A 14,401-nucleotide genomic window follows, 5' to 3' on the forward strand; every position below is an offset into this window, starting at 1 on the left:
GCCTCCTCAAGACAGAACAGAGCCTTTGAAAGAGCCTGGGACCCCGTTCCGACTTTTCGATTTCGTCAGCTCTGGGGAAGACGTTGGTGGTGTCGGGGGAAGCAGCACGTGAAATAGAGAAAGAGTTGCAGGATTAAGCCCACTGCAGGAAGAGGGAAAAGGGCGGGGCTGGAATAACTCCAAGGGTGTGGGGAACCATGGGAAGAGTGGGTGGCCCGCGGGAGGCTGAAAACCTAACAAATCCAACAAGTTGCAGAGGACTGTAGAGTAACGACCTGGCGTTTAAAAGAAGGAAAGGAAGACAAAGAGATGGTCTCATCTGGCTGTTACCTACTTGGAACATGTGACACTAGCTTGAGGTCTACTTTCCCCGTACGTTTTGTTTATATATTTTTTTTTAAATTTTTTTTTTCAACGTTTATTTATTTTTGGGACAGAGAGAGACAGAGCATGAACGGGGGAGGGGCAGAGAGAGAGGGAGACACAGAATCGGAAACAGGCTCCAGGCTCCGAGCCATCATCAGCCCAGAGCCCGACGCGGGGCTCGAACTCACGGACTGCGAGATCGTGACCTGGCTGAAGTCGGACGCTTAACCGACTGCGCCACCCAGGCGCCCCCGTTTTGTTTATATTTTATTATGAAAATGTCCACGTGGATTTAAAAGTACATAGAATAGGAAAACAAACCCCCATATGCCCATGACCCTAGCTTCGGCTTTCCCAGGATCAACACTTTGCTAATATTGTCTCATTCTACATCCATTAAAAAAAAAATTTTTTTTTTTTAAAGCAAATCCCAAACATCTTACTATTCAGGTGACACTTCTGAGGCCCATTCGGCGCTATGGTCCTGCGGTTTGGGGAACGATTTGCGGGGAGTAAAACTGACTAGCACATCCACATGCTGCTTCCTGCTAAGTGACTAAACGTTCAACAAAGAAAGCCAACCTAAATATTGACTCGAGGTGCTACACCCAGCATGATATTTGATTGTCACACAAAGAAAGGTTTATATGTTCAGTCTGAGATTTACAGAGCACTCCATATCAAACACTGCTCCCATCTCAGGAGACACAGTAGTGAATAAATCAGAAAATAAAATAAAATCTTTGTCCTGATTTTAAGGCTTCTGCGTTTTCAAGCTTTGGGTCCAAAGTCAAAATATACTCTGGATTTAACACGACTCTCCTGAAGTCCAAGACCACTTTTCAAAAATTTTTAAATTTATCTCTAAGTTCAAGTTAGTTCACATACAGTGTCATATTGGTTTCAGTAGAACCCAGGGATTCATCACTTACAACACCCAGGGCTCATGCCAACAAGTGCCCTCCTTAATGTCTGTCACCCATTTAGCCCATGCCCCCCGACGTACCTCCCCTCCGGCAACCCTCAGGTTTGTTCTCTGTATTTAAGACTCCCTCATGGTTTGCCTCCCTCTCTGTTTTTGTCTTATTTTTCCTTCCCTCCCCCTATGTTCATCTGTTGTGTTTCTCAAGTTCCACATATGAGTGAAATCATACGATGTTTGTCTTTCTCCGGCTGACTCATTTCACTTAGCATAACACACTCTAGCTCCGTCCATGTTGTTGCGAATGGCAAGATTTCATTCTTTTTGATCGCCGAGTAGTATTCCACTGCATATGTACACCACATCTTCTGTATCCATTAGTCCATCGATGGGCATTTGGGCTCTTCAAATGACATACTGGGTAAAGGGTTAGTATCCAAAAGTCTATGAAGAACTTAGCAAACTCAACATCCAAAAAACAAATGATCCAGTGAAGAAATGGGCAGAAGACATAACTAGACACTTTGCCAAAGACATCCAGATGGCTAACAGACACGTGAAAATATGCTCTACGTTATCAGGGAAATACAAATCACCACCACAATAAGATACCACCTCACTTCGAGACCAATTTGACATCAATCACAACCTAGTTTCGCAAAGGAGTTTCGATTCCCCCTTAACTGACAAACTGAGTTCTCTTGCTCTTTTTTTTTTTTTTCCAAGTGGCATTCAGAGGTATCTTGCCATGCTGTTGGTAGAGAAGGAGTTAATTTTCCGGTTCTCTGAGCTTTTTATAATGCATCCCAACTAATCAATAAATGCCTCTTAATATGTAACTACATTTATAAACTCTAGACATTTGCAAATATTTTCTGAACATTATAAAATACACATATATGAATTTAGGCTAAAAAATGAGTATCTGTAGTAGTTCTAATATACCCACCCTGCACCCTGGATGGCCTACCTCCGCCACGGGCCACATGGGCCCCATTTTGGGACGACTGAGCAGTTCTTGCAGCTTCTCTGGGCACCTGCCTGGCTAGAGTCTCTGTCAGTTCTTGACTCTGGGAGGCAACAAATAAAAGTGCTAATTGCAGGGGTGCCTGGGTGGCTTAGTCAGTTAAGTGTCTGAGTCTTGCGATTGGCTCAGGTCCTGATCTCACAGTTTGTGAGATCGAGCCCTGAGTCGGACTCCACGCTGAGCATGGAGCCTGCCTGGGATTCTCTCTCTCCCTCTCTCTCTGCCCCTCTCCCACTCGTTCTCTCTGTCTCTCTCAAAATAAATAAACATTAAAAACAAGAACTGGAGCACCCCCCCCCCAAAAGCTTGCCGCCGCTAGGGGGCAGTGTAATAGTGCTTGCACACAGACTTTCCGTCTAAGAGGGAGACAGAGGTAATCAACAACTTCGTGAGGGAAAGGAGTTGGAGCGGGCAGGACACTGGCAGTGAAGTCACCTGGCCCAAGCCTGAGAGCCCGAGGGGGCTGGGCCAGCTAGTCTGGAGGAAGGAGAATCAAGGTTGCAGGGCCACGGCAGCCCAAAGCTTCAGCCCCTGCCTCACGGGCCAGGGATGTTCAGTCTGCCTACACTTTAGAGGGGTGCCAGCCTCAATGGCGCTCATCTCTGATTCCTGTCCGAAGAGGGCAGCACAGGCTGGCTCTGTCTTCAGAGTCTACCCTGTCTCTGGGCTCTCAGCCACACCTCTCTGAATCTCGGTTCCGTCCTCCCGTGAGGTGGTTGGTTGGACTGCTTGACAGGCAAGTTCCCTGCCAGCCCCACATTCTGGGGCACCTTGGAAGCGTGCCTGAGGAACAATGCGGGTAATTGTCCTACAGAAGGAACAAACAGCTATTTGACCATTTCACTAGTAGCACAGAAACAAGGTATGATTTTAAGGAGGAATACCAGGTAAATGAAGACGACGGTACAGTTATGTAAGATTATCTAGAACTTGACACTGATCTGCTTCCCTTCCACATCCCGCAAAGCCTACAACCACCTGCTGTTGAAACCTCTCTGAAAGTACCCTGAAAGAGACACCACGGCTGTACTCCTAAACACTAAGTTCAACCCAACGAAAGCACAGGCTTGGTCTAGTGATTTTCGATACCTTGATCTTTGCTGCAAGATCTCAGTTTTGCGCAGCATCATAATTTACAAATTTGGAACACTGAAATGTATATTCTTGTCAGCGATCCCCTTCTACAGGACACCTGACTGTCTGAATGTCTCCTGGTCTCAACTGGACATCAGACAATATTAAGTGCTTGCTAGCAGTTAAGGTGCCACGTTAAATGCTGCTGAAAACATGCAAAAGATAATGACTAGGTCTCCTACATGCCCAGAGCTTAGAATGCGGCTGGGGAGTCTATATGAGGAAGCAAGATATGCTCACATGAAAAGGCAAATGAAGGAGAGAGGGGGGTGCCATTCATAACACGAATAACCAGTACAGCCAGGTATCAACCGATCCAGAAAGAAGTAGGCCACTGCCCCAGAATGGGTTCAGGAGATCCTTGGATGGACCAGGCACCAACCCTTCAGAATCTGAATTAGGGGTGGGGGCACTTGGAGTAGCAGCTATTCCTAACCAATATGGGAGAATTTCAGCATTTTAACCACCACTGCGGCTGCTGGCACATCTCAGCCAGCTGAACGTTAGCCTAGGGTTCCAGTGAGGGATCCAGAGTCTCTGAGGAGCAGGTCCACGAGGAAGGAGGCTGGAATGAGGAATGTCATTGCAGACAGGCCACAGTAATTGCACAGGGTCCATGAGGCCCTTCCAGGACATGGGAAGGCCACTCAGGCCAAAGAGAGAGCTCACGGATAGATTCTTGGGATGCACAGACCTTGGTGCAATCCCGTGCTCCCAGAGTCTGCTTTCCAAAAGTCCCGGGATGTGGGTGGTTTGGGACAGGCACAGGAAACAGCAGGTTGGAACCAGACTCTAGAAGCTCCCAAGAGCCAAGCTAAATAAAGACTTGGGACCTTATAGAGGGAGCCCCGGAAGGCTTCTGGGCAGAGGAGGGATTCAATCAGAGAGTTCTTCATTAAGGAAAGTCATCATTCTCTCCCTCTTTTTTCAATGAGGGGTCTCTATTGTCTCAACCAGAGAGGTGACAGGCTATGGTTTGGACAGTGACGTTGAGGAAAAATTGGTGTATGTTGTGCAATACTGTACAGAGTAAGTGAAGATAGGTCGACTGCAGGGCACAAAACAAGAAGTACACTGAGATCTGGTCATTCTCCGAACAGGCCCGGGGCCCAGGAACAAACTCTACTGGGTATCATGGCCAGAGGGGAACACAGGTTGTGTAACCTGGGCTAAATCACCCATGACCTGCACAACGATTACTGTGTCTACAAGGGAGCAAGTTATGCTATTTCGATGTTCAGGGAGCCTGGGATATTTAGAAGTGCCGCAGACAAAGGTGACTCAGGAAGCAAGTATATATGTGGGAGCTGGGGTTCCCGCCCCTGCCCCCTTCAACCACAGCAGCTCTGCTTTTATTCCGTACCTTGGGGTTCTGCCTAAAACTGTCCTAGAAAAAAGGCACCCATATCCAGTAGGCGATACAACACTATGCCTCCAAACCCTGAAAACTCACAATTCTGTTCTCTTGTCTCTAACATGCTGAGAAAGTCTATTTTTGGTAAAAGTAACCCGAGATGCACAGCAAGAAGCAAACCTATGTGCCACGGTGAGACCAATCTCTTACTTAAGTGAGTGGCTCGACCATCTCTGCGGAGCGTGGGTCCCTGTTCCCAGCCACACCCTCTCTTCCTGCCACACACTTGATGCATTACCCGTGCACCTCGACGGTTCACCAGTCTTAATGCGACCAAGGGCAGGCAAAGCCTTTAACTCTTTAATTCTCTAGAAAGTCATAGCTCTGGACCAGGTGATCTTGTCACTCACTGAAGCAAGCTGAATCAAAATTTGTTGTCATTTCAGCGCTCTGGTGGTACAGGACAGAGTGTAAAAATGAGGCCAGGAGATATCAAGGAACAACAACACGGAAAAAGAACCACTTCTGTCCTGTCTTGCCACTAGCTAGGTAACCTGGAACTTTGCTGACACTCCTGGGCTAAGAACCTTTCAAGCTCTAGGGAGGCAGTTGAGCCAACCAATTAGGAGCTCAGGCCCCGAAGTCTGACTTGTGTAGGTTCAAATCCTGGTTTGGGCAACTTCATTCCTGCCTTTATTCTTTTATCTTTTGTAAAGCAGGGATAATAGCAGGACCTACCTTGCAGGGAGGATTAACTGAATTCACACGATATCAGAAGCACTGAGAACAGCGCCTTGGACTGTTGGCTGTTATCATCACCTTTCACGTCCTGAGCCTGCCCCTGCCGGGCTGTGGCCACTGTCTCAGTCAGCTCACAGACCCTGCTTCGTAGCTGATGGCTGAGCCCTGAGGGAGAAACTAGTCTCTGTAGCAACCTTCTCTTTACTCTGGTTATTTAAAGAATAAACAGTGTTCGAGGTATTTGGGCCTTAGATATATGCACATTTCTCTCACCACCAACCTGAGGGGAAAGTACCAATTTCTTCCTCCGCCAAAACTGTGCAAAGGGACAGATAATACATTTATCAGAAGTCCTTCCAGAAAGAGGAAATGGTATAAATGTCAATCCACGTTTCCTCCTTTGATGCCCTCATTTTTTCCATTTATCTTTCCAGACCATGAAATCCAAAAAGCGACAGCTTTGCGCTAGAACACATGAACCCAAAAGTTCATTAAAACCATTCACTAACAAAAATAATTTTCAAATCATTGCCAGTGTCAACAGTTTTAAAGCAGAACATGCCTTAATTTTTCCAAAAGATACATGAAATACAAAAGAGGCTTGGCAAACTGTTCTGACACAGTTGTTCTTAAATATCCAACAGGAGGAGAAGGGTAAGTAAATTGGAACATATCCCTTACACCACATTATGCAGCCATTCTCAAAACTTAGTTTTGGAGAAGGTAACAACATGGAAGAATGCTCACAATATAACTTAGGTGATTAAAATTAAACTATCAGGAGAGCCTAGGTGGCTCAGTCAGTTAAGCGTTGGACTGTGGCTCACGTCATGATCTGGTTTGTGAGTTCGAGCCCCGCGTCAGGCTCTGGGCTGACAGCTCAGAGCCTGGAGCCTGCTTCAGATTCTGTCTCCCTCGCTCTCTGCCCCTCCCCCAATCGGGCTCTGTCTCTCTCTGTCTTTCAAAAACAAAATGTTAAAAAAATTTTTTTAGAAACATTAAGAAATTTTTTAAATCATCAAAATTTTTATCTTCAATTAAAACTGTATGCTTAAAGTACAAAAAAAGTTGTTTAGAAAAACACTAAAAGGAAATACACAAAAAGGTTAATAGCATCTAGTCTCTTGAAGACCTTTTTTTATAGTTCCCAAATTTTCTAGAAGCAGAGGTTCGTGTTATAATGTAAAAAGTATATAATACATAATATTCCTATGTTAATATAATTCTTATAAAAGCATATATTCCTATTATAAATACTTTCACATTTACATGCTAAACTTTTTATAATTTTATATTTTATATACATATACATACACACACATATGTAGGTTTTCTGAGGCAAATGGTTTTGAATTAGGTGTTAGATAGCTTTCAAATTTCATTTAAAACTTGAAAAATTCTCATAAAGAGAATTAGCCCAGGTACCTACACAGAGCCACCAGTTTTGAAATCTTGGATTTTCTTTGTGCCTCCAGCCAAATGCATTCTTCTAGGCAGGCAGCACAGGGGAAGAGAGCACTCACCTACACCTAAGCTTTCGTCCAAAGAATGTGCCCTCCCTCCAAGCCAGCCATGTTTCAAGAAAGGCTCCATATTTCATTCTCTCCTCGGAATTGCACAAAAGTTACAACAAACCAAATTCGACATTGTCTACAACTCAGCCAAGAACTTCTAAACGTTGTCGTTGTCGGGATGTAAAGAAAAAGCAGAGAAAGTAACATACCACCGATTACGCAATAGCTTCCTCTTGTCAATTTTTTCAAATTATGTATCACTTTGGGCTCACACAAACTAGAAATTCCTGTTGAGCTGTCATCTGGGCATTTTCGGTAAGGAATTGGAGATAAAAGGACAATCTTGGAGTTGCAGCCACAAACACTGGTAAATTGCCTCCACTTTCTAGCTTGTGCGCTTTCCAAACGTGTTTCTGTAAAAGCTCTCAGAGCCCCTTCAAGTACTACAATGTTGAAAATTAAACCTAACCACGTGCAGCTTCAGATCAGCTCTGTTCAAGGAGACTTTGTCTCTAGGCATGAGTGCCAAAGACAAATGATCCTGATGGGTTTGTCTGACCGCCAACTTGGACTGACCACCTGCAGTAAACACTGTGCACCTACAGTCTACCTCCTGACGAACCTGCCTGCGAGAGAGAAAGGCTTGAATCCCAAGATTTCAAGTAAGGCCACAGGATACCAATAGCTCGGAGCTGCCTTAAAGGAAGTTCCTCTGTATTTTTTAACACAAGAGTCTATCCCATTGCATCATCCGGACAATACTGTTCATAAAACGTTATTAATGGATTCTAACTTAACAGTATTTGGATACGAAAGTCGGTATGTGCAGAAGAATAAGGAGCTCATGCTTTATGAGGCAAACCTGCCCGATACATTCAGCAACTGCCCTTAAAAATTATACATATTGGGGCGCCTGGGTGGCGCAGTCGGTTAAGCGTCCGGCTTCAGCCAGGTCACGATCTCGCGGTCCGGGAGTTCGAGCCCCATGTCGGGCTCTGGGCTGATGATGGCTCAGAGCCTGGAGCCTGTTTCCGATTGTGTGTCTCCCTCTCTCTCTGCCCCTCCCCCGTTCATGCTCTGTCTCTCTCTGTCCCAAAAATAAAAATAAAAACGTTGAAAAAAAAATTAAAAAAAAAATTATACATATTCATCTCGGGTTATGGAGTCTCAACATCTAGAAATTACTAGTATTCTTATAGTCTTGCTCTTTCCAGAAAAGTGAAACTTGAAGGGAGAGAGGAGAAATCCCCAGCTGTGATGAGAGAACAACCTGGTCTCTCCCCAGCCCCTCCTCTGAACATTTTCCACAAGCCAGCTAACATCAAAAACGAAAGACATAGTAAGGCCTGTGGCATGTGAGAATGCTTTCAGTTATTTCAAACTTCATCTGAAAGAGAGGTAGCTAGGAAAATACCTCTATGATATAAACCGAAACCTGTCCCAACCTGCGCTTGTCACAATTAGCTATCTCTTAAACACCCCAAGTGAAAAAGCTCAGAGATCTCTTTTGAGTCAGGCTGCCTGCAATAATAATGAAAATATTGCCAAAATATGCATAACAGAGCCAGGAAGGAAATAAGTCAAAATGCTTATAATTGTGAGGGAAGGGTGATTTAAAAAAAAAAAAAAAGTTTTTTTCTGTTCACAGTAAATGCATAAAACAGAGGTCCATAATATGCCTACACTATTTGAAGGGAGGAAGGGAGGTATGAGGTTGGCTACTTTTGGAGATTTTTTCCTAGTCCTAGAATCTTAGCTCATGAAAGACTTTTGTTTAACGCAGACCTATCACAAATAAGGAGTCAAGTTTCAGACTGGGAAGGGATTCTCCCAGTTGAGTGAAGGCAAGAAAGAACATCTCATCTCAGAAGACCGGCTCCATGCTGATGGGAAGCAAGATTTCCTTTAAAAGTTCCACCTCCTCAAGTCCACTAATGTGCCCATTGAACCTGCCATGGCCACTTGAAAATGCAGAGTCAACCAGAAACTTTCGATTGACTTTTTGTTTGTGTTAAGCAAATAACTGTTTACAGCGAGATAAACACAGGTGAAATTTGTGTCAGACACTATGACATTTCATGTTTTTCTCATGCTAAGCAAAGACGAAAAATAAAAGAAAGGGTACTGACAGTCGGGGGGCACTTTGGATGCTCCTGTATCAAGAAGATGCTCAGAACTGTTAACTTTAAAAGGCAAACAGCACTTCTACAATGGTCTTAATTAAGCTCCATCACCTTGTAAGTAGGTGGGGTGGGGAAGGGATCTGCGATTGTAAATACACACTGATAAGTGTCGGTCTCTAGGTTCTAGTCCACGTGACCATTCAAGTCCTTTACCACCACTTTCCCAGGCTACAAGACGATAGGTATCATCGCTGCTTCCTAATTTCAAAAAACACCAGGCTTCTTACATCAGTGACTCCAACACGGCTATGGGCACTCCTCCAGAGACACCGCGAGAATTTCTCCTTTTAGCAACCGGCTTTTGAGGCTGCATTCGACCCTCCTACAAGCGCTCCGCGCAGGGGCCACCATCACGCCGAGGCAGCAGGACGTTCCGGCTCCGACGCTTTCAGGCGCGGTCCGAATGCGCCTCAAAAACCCTGTCACGGGGACAGGCGCCCCGGCCCCGCTGGACCATCCCTCGCATCTGAAGCTCGGGGTCCGGCTTCCGGGACGGGCGGGTCCCCGCCGTCACACAAACCAGAGGCCGGTCCCGCGGCGCGCGTCACCCGGACCCCGCCGTGCACCAGCCCCCGCGCCCGCGCAGCCCGCGGGAAACGGCGGCCGGGCATCCCCGGCTCAGGCACAGGAAGCGGCGGCGGGCTCTGGCGGCCCGAAGGCCTCCGCTGCCGGGAGAAGGGGAACCGAGGGCAGAGGCCGGAAAAGCGGAACGTCCCCGGGAGTCGAGGGGTGGCTCACGCGTCTCCGCCGCGGCCGTCGCCTCCCGGGCTCGGGCCGGCGGAGCAGCCTCAGCCCAGCGCCTCCGCCGAGACCACCGGCGCCGCAGCCGGAAAAAACGCGGCTCCCGGCGGCAAAAGCACTCACCTCCTCGGCTGGCCGGGCCGCTACGCCGCCGGCTGTCACCTCAGCCCACTGCCTGCCCAGCGCCGACTCCGGATGCTATTTAAGGGCGCCGCCGTAGTCGCTGCGCCCTGGCTGCGCCCCAGCCTCAGCCGCCGCGGAGCCAAGCTGCTGCGGGTGCGCCAGCCGCTCCCGCCCCGCTGGCTCCGCCCCGGCCCCAGGCCCCGCCTCCGCTCTCAAGCCCCGCCTCCGACGCGCGCCCATCTCCCTTCTGGGTGCGCGCGTGCCGGGCTGACTGCTGGCGGGTGCAGGGAGGCGGCGAGCAAACTCAGGGAGAGTCGCTTCTCCTGCCTTCGATTTCATAGCGAATCTGTGGAAGGGCAAAGGGTATATTGTAGAGCTTCAACCTAGAAGCCCGGCCAGCCCTGGGGTCCCGTTGCCATGAGGACCGGCAGACGCCCTTTGTCATTTTCCTCCCCCAATTGCCTGCCTTGCTGACTTCTAGGCGGGCAAGGATTAATGCGGGAGCAGGGGCGGGGGCGGGATCCTGGTGACCAGAGGTCTTCCTTTGTCTTTTTTTTTTTTTTTTTTTGTCATCCACATGCACGACCCCTTTTAGCCCGATTTCACCACGGTTTTCACATGGAGTTTCGCCATAGTCTTTGGCTGGGAACACTCTTGTCTGGACTTCTGCAATGCCCTGGTCGTGAAGCAACGTTGAACAAATCAAACCGGGTATAGTGAGAGCAGAATGCAGGCTTGATATTGCTCAAGGGCAGTATTCACCTGCCAAGTTCTTGGGGCCTGTATATCCTGCTCAGCAGTGGCTGTGGTTTTGAGGGGTTCTGCATCCCTGCGTTGGCCATTTGGAATGAACTCAGGCACAGAGGCTGAATGCTAGTGAGGGCGAAAGTACTCTTGGAACTCATGCAATCTGCTTCCACAGCATAGGCACATAATAACCACTGGACTGGACTGATACTTACGTTTTTGTGAGCCTGAGCTCCCGGGACACCTCAAGCTTATTGGGTTCCCTGGAGCAACTAATATCTCAAGGACTTACCTCCCAAAGTGTGCCAGGTACCCCAGGACAGCAGTGGTGAGGGCCACCCACACTCCAGTGGCCTCTGTAACCGCTCAGTTCTCCGAGATCCCCTTCTACACATAGGCTCTCCATCTAAAATTAGAAATGTACTCCACTTTCGTTTTTATTGCTTTCCACTTGGTTTCTCTGCTCAGATCTCTCTCTCCTCACCCATGATTTCATCATTTGAGCCTCTTCTTTTTTTTTCTCTTGCTTCTCTAACTGGTCCTTCCGCCTCTCCATAGGCACGTCCAAGTTCTGTGCTGTATTGGTTTGTAACCTGCCATGACACGGTGTCACAAACCAGGTAGCTTAAACAGAAATGTATTGTCTCACGGTTCTAGAGCCAAGAGCTTCAAAATCAAGGTGTGGGTGCGGTTGGTTCCTTCTGAGGGAGAAGGGAACACAATTCAACCCCACAACACGTGACAGCTGTCACTAACTGTCTTCCCTGTCCCTTCCCCCTCCAAGACACGTTTCTTCCAACTGGCATGCCCTTCCCTGATTTCTAGCTCTAGTGCAGATAATTTAAGGCCCTAGCATAGGAGAGGCACACAACCAGGGATTACATCTCAATTCCTACTCTCTGTGGTAGAGCTGCTGTGTGATGTACAGCGGCAAGTTCAGGTTTCTCCTCTGGAAATAAGAGGACTAGACTAACTTCTCAGGTCCCTTTCAGTGCTAACACTTTTTTAAAAAACGTATCTCCCTTGTCATCTCAAAAAGTTTCACACTTGATGGCGTTGTCCTGTGACCACCAGATAAAGACTTTGAAGGTAAGCAGTATTGCATGGTGGTTGAGCACCTAAGCCACATAAGCTTTGGAGTTGGGCAGCAAGGCCCGTCTCACCCTCTGTAAGACAGGAAGAATGGGACCTACCTCAGAAGGATGTTGTTGGGACTGACAGCCCATGATCTCAGTTTTGTCATTAAATAAAGGTTCTGTACTCCATAGTTGGGGGCTCCATTTTGTGACTCCGGGAGAGGTAGAAACCTAGTCTTTTTTTAAAAATTTTTTTAACATTTATTCATTTTTGAGAGACAGTGTGAGCGGGCAAGGCACACAGAGAGAGAGGGAGACACAGAATCCCAAGAAGGCTCCAGGCTCTCAGCTGTCAGCACAGAGCCCGACGCAGGGCTTGAACTCACAGACAGCAAGATCGTGACCTGAGCTGAAGTCGGACACTCAACCGACTGAGCCACCCAGGTGCCCCGGTAGAAATCCAGTCTTAAGCCTCTTTTCCACCTTCTTTTTTCCCAAACACTTCTGTAGCCAACCGAACAGGAGCCAAATGGGATGTTGCAGTGGGACAAAATTCCTAATAGAAGTTTGAGTCTCTCTTCTTATTCTTGGCCCCATTTTGGCTCGATTAAACTTCTGTGGCTAATTCTGGCTAGATCCAAATCTATAGCTCTCTAAAATTGATTGGTCAACCTTCCAGAAAAGCTAAAGAGAGTCAAAGTCTTTTTTGGGACATGCTGAGGGACAGGTTGACAATGACCTTGTCTCAAAATCTCCCACTTGTGATTGCCAACTGCAGAGTTGTGACAATTATTGATCTTCTATATCTACTGCTTTTGAGCATGGTCATCTGAAGTGTAGCCACATCAGTTATTAGTGGCCAATGGGCTTTAAATTCCAGACCTTGGTAAGTGGATGGTTAAAGAAGGGGTTGGCATCAGTGGCTGGGTGCTTGTCACTCAGTCTATTTTGAGGTTACATCTACATTAGGCGTATATCCATTTCCCCCAGGAGATGTAAGTACCTAGAGAGCAGGCACTGTATGCCATTAATCTCAGATTTGCTGGGAAATCTGAGATATTTCCACCAAACAGATGTTGCTCTGTAACTACTGATTATCACATGGTCTCCAGTGGCCCTAATTAAGCCATAGTCCTCCCTTCTCCCCACCCCTTTTATTGTTCAAGTGCACTTGATCCACTGACTTCATTAACTTTACGAGGGAGAGTTAGTCCGCAGCTGTGTAGGCAGTAACTTCCATGGGTACACCCCTCTTCATACTGGGTGAGTTGTTGGACAACTCCAGGCCTTCCAGACTCTACCCTGCAGCCCCACAACATGACTTTCTGTTTCTTGAGGTGGTATGAATATTGTATTCAGTCAATGTCAAATAAATTATAAGTACTCCAATCTTCCAATTCAACTAGCTCTTCGTTGTCAAAATCAAACTCTTTACAAGAACTTCTAAGATGCCCTTCATAACCTATCTCTGCTTTCCTACCAACCAGCTCTCCAGACACTCCCCCATCCAGGTGGATGGAAGTGCTTGCAGGGTAAGAGCAAAGGCCTGGAGTCGGACAGCATGGATTCAAATTCCACAACTTACTGGTTCCAGACCTCGGGCAAGAAACCTTCTGATCCCTAGCTTTCTTACCTGCCAAGTGCATATAATACTGTATTGCATCTGATCTAAGTCACAATCAATTGTAAGATGCACCATTATCTTATGTATCCCTGAGAAAGAAAAAAAAATGCTTCCCATTATAATTATGACATCATCAGCTGGAAGATGTACTGTGTACTGCTTAGCTTTTACTGCATAGCAAATCACTGTAAAATTTAGCGGCTTAAAAAAACAATCATTTATTAGCTCATGATTTTGTGGCTTGGCACTTGGGCTGGTTCAACCAGGTAGTTCCCCTGCTGGTCTCTCCTGAGCTCTCTCTTGCAGCCAGTCAGCTGGTGGATATATGGGCTGGATGGCTCACGAATGGCCTCACTCACTTGGATGTCAGGATATTTGCTGGGGTCCCTTGGTTCTCTTCTACATGTCCACTCCAGTAAGCAGTTCATCCGTCCTAAAATGGTGGCCTCAGGGCTCCAAGCTCTGCAAAGGGGATAAGCCCCAGCGTACAATGGCTTTTCAAACTTTGGCTTGCTTTGTGTTTGCCGCTATTCCATTGGCTGAAGCAAGTCACATGACTAAGTCAAGTATCCATGTGGGAAAGGATTACCCAAGGACATGGATTCAAGGAGAGGAACGACAGTGGCCATATTGCAAAAAGTCTACTGTACATCCTGATGCCAGAGAGATTAAAATCTGGAAAAATATGCATCTGAGATTACACAAAATATAGTAAAAGTAGTGGATGTTAAAGATTTATTTTGGTGATCATTTCACAATATACAGATATGGAATCATTATGCTGGACATCTGTCACTAATATATGTTCTCTATATCGATCAAGTCAACCATATCTCAATTTAAGAAAGT

At 46.8% G+C, this 14,401-nt stretch overlaps 1 protein-coding gene across 4 annotated transcripts in view; it reads right to left on the reverse strand.

The window, feature by feature from the left end:
- ACSL1 (acyl-CoA synthetase long chain family member 1) overlaps nt 1-10,213 on the reverse strand; it is a 72,319-nt gene extending 62,106 nt beyond the window's left edge. For 2 of the 4 annotated variants that reach the window (XM_043558538.1, XM_043558516.1), the window contains exon 1: nt 10,106-10,213. The gene's annotated coding sequence lies outside the window, so the exon portion shown is untranslated. Of the gene's footprint in view, nt 1-7,267; nt 7,518-9,468; nt 9,601-10,105 lie in introns of those variants that run through there. The other 2 variants (XM_043558521.1, XM_043558530.1) reach the window with 2 other exon arrangements.
- Between the last annotated feature and the right edge of the window lie 4,188 nt (nt 10,214-14,401).

This window comes from Prionailurus bengalensis, chromosome B1 (genome assembly GCF_016509475.1).
Source record: "Prionailurus bengalensis isolate Pbe53 chromosome B1, Fcat_Pben_1.1_paternal_pri, whole genome shotgun sequence".
Classification (NCBI taxonomy): Eukaryota; Metazoa; Chordata; class Mammalia; order Carnivora; family Felidae; genus Prionailurus; species Prionailurus bengalensis.